The sequence below is a fragment of the Aptenodytes patagonicus genome, chromosome 1 (assembly GCF_965638725.1).
Source record: "Aptenodytes patagonicus chromosome 1, bAptPat1.pri.cur, whole genome shotgun sequence".
Classification (NCBI taxonomy): Eukaryota; Metazoa; Chordata; class Aves; order Sphenisciformes; family Spheniscidae; genus Aptenodytes; species Aptenodytes patagonicus.
This window is the reverse complement of record NC_134949.1, coordinates 59,389,250-59,396,341: the sequence shown is the minus strand read 5'-3', so window position 1 is coordinate 59,396,341 and position 7,092 is coordinate 59,389,250.

The window sequence follows — 7,092 nt, the reverse complement described above, 5'->3', positions numbered from 1 at the left end:
GGGCAGAGCCAGCAGAGGCCAGGGCAGAAATGGGGCAGGAGAACACCCCATTAGGTGGCATTTCACTTCCTAGTGCCCCCAGACTGAGCTCGTGGGGCTGCTGATAGATGCCTGTGGGCAACGGCTGGAGGCTGCCCCTCCTTCATCTTTGTGTGGGCACCATTTGCAGGCACTCAGCCTCTGCAGACTCTTTTTCCAAGGAATCGGCCACAGCTTTCCAAAGTGCCAATGGCGCTGCCAGTCACCCCCCAAGCCTATTGCCCGGGGGGAGTCCGTTCGCCCTTTCTGCAAAGCAGGGGTTACAGATTTAAACACCCTGGGCGCTACCTGTACTGCTGTATGTGTGGCAAGAGAAGACACTGGGAGACACGATGTTGGTGGGAGACACAGATGAGATGCACGGTGAGGTCCCCGGAGCGTGGCTGGGCCATCTGCTGCCCTCCCCTCAGTCTAGGGAGCCGTACATTGGCAGCTCCGTCCCCACTCTTGGGAATCAGGTTATTTATCAGAGTGGCGCAGCCCACCGGGCCGACACGATGCAGCTGTTTGTGCGCAGCAGTACTGCAAAGAGGAAGCAGCCATGGCAGGAGCTGGCTTTGGCCAGGATGCTGGGCTGGGGATGGCAGAGGGGCAGCAGTGCTGGGAAGACCCAGTTTGTGGGGGCTCTGGCAATGTGTAGACATATCCTCCCCCTGCAGCAGGGCACAGAGACACTGGAATACAGCCTGACTCAGCTGGGAGAGAGGCTCCCCGGCTGAATCACCCTGGGCTCTGCGCCTTCCCTGCAGCTCCCCCACCGTGGGCTGGCTGTGCCCAGCCAGCACTTGCAAAACCCCATGAGATCATGGGCACAGGCAAGCATGGTGGGGGCTGAACTGCAGCCAGGCGCTCCCCAGGTGAGATTACAACACCAGGCGCATCTGCTCCATGGAAAACCCCGGCTGACACCCCTTAGCAGAGCCGGTGACACACCAACCTGCCTGCCCCATCAGCCCCATGGCGGGGGGATTTGCTGCCGGCAGCCTCTGATGCGCGTCCGCCCTCACCGGAAATGCTGCAGCCTGTTGATTCCTCGGAAGGGACGTGACTGTCATTCCTGGCCTCGATATAAAACCCCACGAAGGGGAGGAAAAAGGAGACAGGGGAACAAGGCTCGGGATTTAACACTGGCAGAGCTCAGCCGCTGTGCCCCCAGCTGCAGGCTGGAGAAGATGAGGCTGGAAACTGTGCCCTTGGATCAGCCATGTGCCGCTGGCCACCATGGGCTGGGCACAGTGTCACAGGGAGGCACAGCATCGCAGGGGAGCAGCAGAACAAGGAGATGACAGCAACCTAGGGAGTTTGCTTCCGGACATGGCCACATGCTGCCAGTTTCTGTGCTGCAGGCTCCAGCGAGACCAGCAGTGACAGGTCCCTCATGTTCCTGCATCCTTTTGTCTCAAGGGTGCTGCCAGCTTCTGCCTTCCTGTGCAGTGCCAGACAGATTAAGAAAACCCCAAATGTGCTTCCTCTGAGTGCCACCAAGAAAACCCAAACTGAGAACAGAACTTGAGCCCAAGGCCAGGGAAAGGGGAACGGGAACTAAACAGGGCCCAGACAGGTACAAGGGGGTTGCTGTGCTGGGTGACCGCACAGTTTAGCATTAGAAATGTAGTGGTAGGCATGACAGCAGCAACCATTAATATTGCCTGACCTCTATGTAAAGTCTCCATGGTCCTGCCAGGATCTTAGGGCAAAGCCCATGGGACCCGGCCTGGCTGGGAAGGGGAAGCCGGACCTCCTCAGGTGGTGAGCTAAGCTGAAAGAACTAAGCTGAAGGATCAGCCCCTTGAGAGCAAACCCAGCGAGCGAGAAAGAAGAATGCGAGGGTTTTGTCTTGTAGCTTCCTGCCAAAAACTGGCACGGCTGTAAACATGAGCGCAGAACAATAAGGTCTCCTGTCCCAGCAGCTGCTAAAGCCGTCACCTGGGGAGCTTCCTGCAATCAGCCAGTGGAAGGACAAAAAGGAGCTCCCACATGCTTTCCTGCAATTTGTCATATGCCTGATCTCTGCTCTGCTCAGTCCCTGCCATCCTCCCTTCCCCAGAGCCGCCTGTCTCACTTTCTGACAAGAGGATGTGGTTACGAAGACCAACCTCTGGTGAGGAGCAGGCTCATCATTCAGCCTTGCTTCTCCAAGCAGCAAGAAGTTCTTTTCTTTACAACTTCTGAGTTACCCGATAGCCTCCCCACAGACAGTATTTCCCCTGGGCTGGTTCTGCCCACACTGCGTGGACTTCCCCCATACCTGGGTCTGGGCAGCCCAGAGAGACCCACAGCGTTCCACAGGTCCTCTCTGCCTGCCACGCATCGCATCTCCAGGGCTGACAGTGCCCAAAGAGTTGGCATGATGCTGCCACCGGCTTCTTTTCAGACCACCACGCCTTTCCAAGGCGTTAATCTCTGGGTCTGAACACTGCCATGCTGGATCTCTCCTCACGGGTGAGTATTTTTAGAAAGTTTGAGCTCAGACCATGCAGTCACTCCTGAGCTATGCCAGGATGAAAAGAAAACAACCACTTTTGCCTGAACAATACAGGCATGGAACAAAAAGCCACTGCAAATGGGCTTTTTCGGCATCACTCAAAACTAGCCGAGCTTTGAAAAATGAAACTTGCAGTCAAAAAAAAAAAAAGAAAAAGGTTCTTAGTGAACAGAAAGAGCTTTGACAATTTACTTAAAAAGCCAGATTAAAGCAAAACAATGTTATATAAATACCGGCGGGCGTGCCGGAGCTTGCATGCAGTACGGCGCTCCGTCTCCATCACAGCTGCTGTGCTAGCCAGACCCAGGGTGTTCGTTACCTGCTGGCTGCAATGTGGAACGGCCCTGTGGTTAAAGCCACCTGTGAGGAAAGGAGCTGCACAGTCCCTGCGCCTGTGGCAATGGGCCCCATGGGGAAGTGTTACTGCCTCATGATGGAGCAAGAAAGCAAGCTCGGGGGATGCAGCTCCTCTCCGCCTCGAGGCCGTGAAGCTACGCGTGCAGAGCCGGCCGGGACAAACACTCTCTTGCTGCCAGCTGTGTGGGACCGGCATGGAGGAGTTGCAGCCGTGCGGGTGGCCGGAGGTCACCATCGTCTCCGGAAACCACTGAAATCTCTGGTGCATTTTGTACCCTCTGGACAACTTGAAGTGGATGTTTCTGAGGAGACTCACTGCAAAAATTTCCTGGTTTTCAGTATTACTCAACCACCCCTCTGCTCACAGGAGGGATGGAGCCGGGGTGCCTTCAGCAGCAGAGGGATGAGTAGCGTGTGCCAAGAAGGGTACTGGGAGCTCAGCCTTCCTGTGAGTGAGAGAGCAAGCAGTCTGGCTCCTGTCCTCTTCTGTCAGCAGCTTCAGCTGCTGGGGACATCTGTGAGCCCCGGAAGCCGCTGGCACTTTCCACAACAGAGAACAAGAGTATGTGAGTGGATAAACACACACACACACATATATGTATATGTGCAGGGACATTACTTCACAGAAGCTGCAGGCCATGAAGAAAACCCAGTCAATTTTAGTGCATTTTTATTGCAACTATTTGGATTATGAGGGCCTAGGAAGTTGATGCGGGCAGGCAGGAGGTTGGGTGCTGCCCTGTTGCCCGCAGCTGCCAGCTCTTGTCCGCCCACAGGGCACAAGCAGCTCCAGCGTCCCCCTCTGACCTCTCCTCACAGGACGGGTCTTCCCATCTCACTGTCCAGCAGGGACCTCTTGCCACCAGGAAGGCAGCCACAGGGTTTCTCCTCACTCCCTCCCCACTGGGACATGGGGTGCCACATTTTCAAGGTCTCCCTGGAAGTCTCCGGTTTCCACCCATTTGGCTTCTCTGGGTGTAAGAAATTTGGGGGTTCTCCTGCTGCCCCTGCCTCCATCCTTCCCTGGATGGCAGAATGCACGTTGAGGAAAAAAGCAACCGGGCATGGCTCAGCACAGCAGCCCCCTCCGGCATCGCGCCCAGCCTGTGGCTACCACTCTCGCCATGAGTTGCAGCCTCTGGTTTTTGCCTGAGAAAGGTTTTAAGAGGGAAAGTATTGCTGGAGTTACAAAGCTGCAGAGGCAGAGAGGCAGAGAAACCACAAAGCTCACAAGTGCACCCCGGGTTCTTGGGAAGAGCATCAGGAAGGCATCCGTGTGTGGTGATGGACTTGAGCCTGGGTGGGTTGCAGGGGCAGGTAACAAGGACAAGACTGTGTAACAGGTGATCTAGTTTGGTTTTGGTCTGGAAGTCAAACCTATGGTAGTTTTATCTTATCTTTTTATTGCTTAGGATATTGCAGCTGTGCAAGCTGTTACTCTTTAACTTGCAGGAAGCCGAAACTCTCAGCAAGCACTTAATGCAGCGCAGCAAGTTTTGAACAACGCTGAGCTTAACATTACTGCTAACAGCCTTGCAGAGTTGGAGATTTTAATTGCTGATTCTGTCTGAATCCTATAATTACTTGGTTGAAAAAAATTGGGGGGAAAATAAAAAAGCTCAAAGTGATGAACAAACTGCTAGGGCAAAGAGCCCGGCCGGGCTGGTGAAAGGCCCTGCCTCGGGCAGCGTCAGTGGCAGCCATTTCCCTGTTGACATGGAGCTGGTCTTTGCACAGGAGGAGTCATATAACACATTGATAAAGCAAAGGATTTACTGTCCATGCTGGGTGGCCGGGCTGCTGAGGCCAGACCTCATTGGAGCCAAACGTGGCCAGAACTGTCCCCTTCAAAGCTGTAGGGGACCACATATACACCGTCCCCTGTGTGCTGCAAACCAGGCAACCTGAATCTTCCATCCTCTACCAGCACTTGAAGCTGCTCTCGGTGTAGCAGCCCTAGCAGAGAAGGCAACGCAGCTCTCCCTCCTTGCAGGCATCTGCCGTGGCCCAGAGCAGGTGGAGGTTAACATGGAGTTTAGTGGGCAGGCACAAACATCTCGGGGAGAGGAGCAGCTGTGTTAGGGCTTGATGCAAGCGTAAAGCCAACAGAAACGAATGGAAAACCTCCACTTGCCTGGGATCGGGCGCCTTGGACAAAACTGTGAGGACAGAGGCACCGCGCCTGACCTTTGGGGGGGATCTCGGCATTGGGTTCAGAACACACCTGGGGAGGGAGAAGCGGGTTTAGCTGAGCTTTGCTCCCCTTGGGAAGGCACCGACCGCCATGTCCTCTTAAAATAGCAACCAGGAACATTAGGAGCCGAGAAAGCTGCTGTAATGCAGGCAGGCTTGGGTGGGAGAGAGCAAATGCTTAACAGATCAGAGGAGCATTTGATGGGTTTAACTCCAAAAGGGAAGACCAACTGCATCCTTGCCGGAGCGAGCAGAGAGGAAACATTTTCACAGCTGACATGGAAAAAGCACCTACTGCTGAGGAATTGCCTATTGCTTCAGCTCTCTTCTCTCGGGAAAGACCAACATCATGTTCAGGTGGCATGAAAATTGCTGTGCAACCCCTCTTTTAACTGCTACATAAATACACTGCTGGTAGTGCTTCCCGCTTGCACCTCCTCCGTTATTGACGCAGAATATGGGGAATCCCTGAAGCCTCCCCCAGCAGTCGGCAAACAGGGAGCCGAATTAAAATCCTGCCACAGAAAACATCCTTGCGCTTTGACTCCTGTCCTGTGGTGAAAACTCTGCAAAGCGCTCAGGGAATCTCAAGGTGCCCCCAAACCCCTCCTCCTCCTCTCAATCCATTACGCTGTTTCTGAAGGATTTCCACAGGGCACAGCGTATGTGGCTTTTCAGCATTTATCTCAAAGAAACAGTTGTGGCTTTCACATAATGTGCCCTGAAGCATGCTGGCCCTTTAATAGCTGAATGGCACCTCAGCTCTGCTTTTCCTTAGAAGGAAGTGATAAAATAGCAAAATTATACTGCCCCTTAATTACACAATGCAAAGTCACTGTGTTTTTTCCTGTTCTGTAGGATGGTGAAGCATGAAAGTTGACTGTTGTCAGGTACGTGACGCTGTTCCCCTACTTTTCCTGCTCATGCAGGAAAATGGAGACGGTCTTTACTAGAAGTGTTTATGGAGCAGGAACACCGAAACTGCAGGGCAAATTGCCCAGCCTGAAACATCAGCAGGACGTGACCAGCATAGCTTCTGTGGTCTCCCAAATAAAATAAAATGCCATTTTTTACTGATCATAACTGACCGAGAGTTCTTTATCCAATTATATCCAAGTGACATCACCTCTAGCAGCACGCCGGGGGTGAGATCAGCCCAGACAGGGAGGTACCCATCTCGGAGGACCAGCACCACCTTGTGCTGCTGCCCAGGCCCCAGAGGTGATGGAAGCAGGTGGGAGCAGTGATGCCTGCAGCACTGCGGTTGCAGCAGGACACACGGGACTTGGATCGCCACTCCCCTGCTCCTTCAAAGGTCATAAATCGTTTTTGCGAAGGTGCAGAAAAAAATTGCCTCGCTGCTTGTAACAACCTACGCCACAGAGGTGAAATGGAGCAGAGCCAAAGCAGAGTTCAGAGCGATTGAAGGAAACAGAAGCTGGGAAGGGGGGGGGGGAAGAGATAAAAAAGCAGCTTGTACATGGTTATTAGGCACTTATAATGTTCTCATGCAGCTTAGATAAGCAAACTGGAATAAAGCATTACAGCAGGCATCAGCCCTGGTGCTGTACTCTGCCTACAAGCACACAAGGAGGCTGGGAGCACTTAGAAGCCAGGCTGGTTGGAAACAGGTGTATATGGGGAGGAGAAGAGATGGAAAGGGCTGAAGGCTGCTCCCGATATGAGCACAAAACTGCCTCCCTTAGTCTAAAGGTCAGGGCAATTAAAGTCAAAAGACTGCCTTTTGGCAGGGCTCACCTGCCTGAGCACATTTAATTATTCACACAAGGGAGAGGGAGGCTCTCGGGCTCCTCGGGCAGGAAAGGAGTGAGAAAAGCACGGGGGGAGCGAGCACAGCTCAGGTTCCCTGTGCGCAACGAGTTGCTGTTCCTCTGCGCACAGGAGGCGAGTCCTTCTTCCGGCGTCCTGGATACAGCAGCACCCAAAGGGGGTCCTAGAAGCAGCACTGAAAGCCCCGTGAAAGTAATCCACTTGTTTGTTTTTCGGCACATTACCTT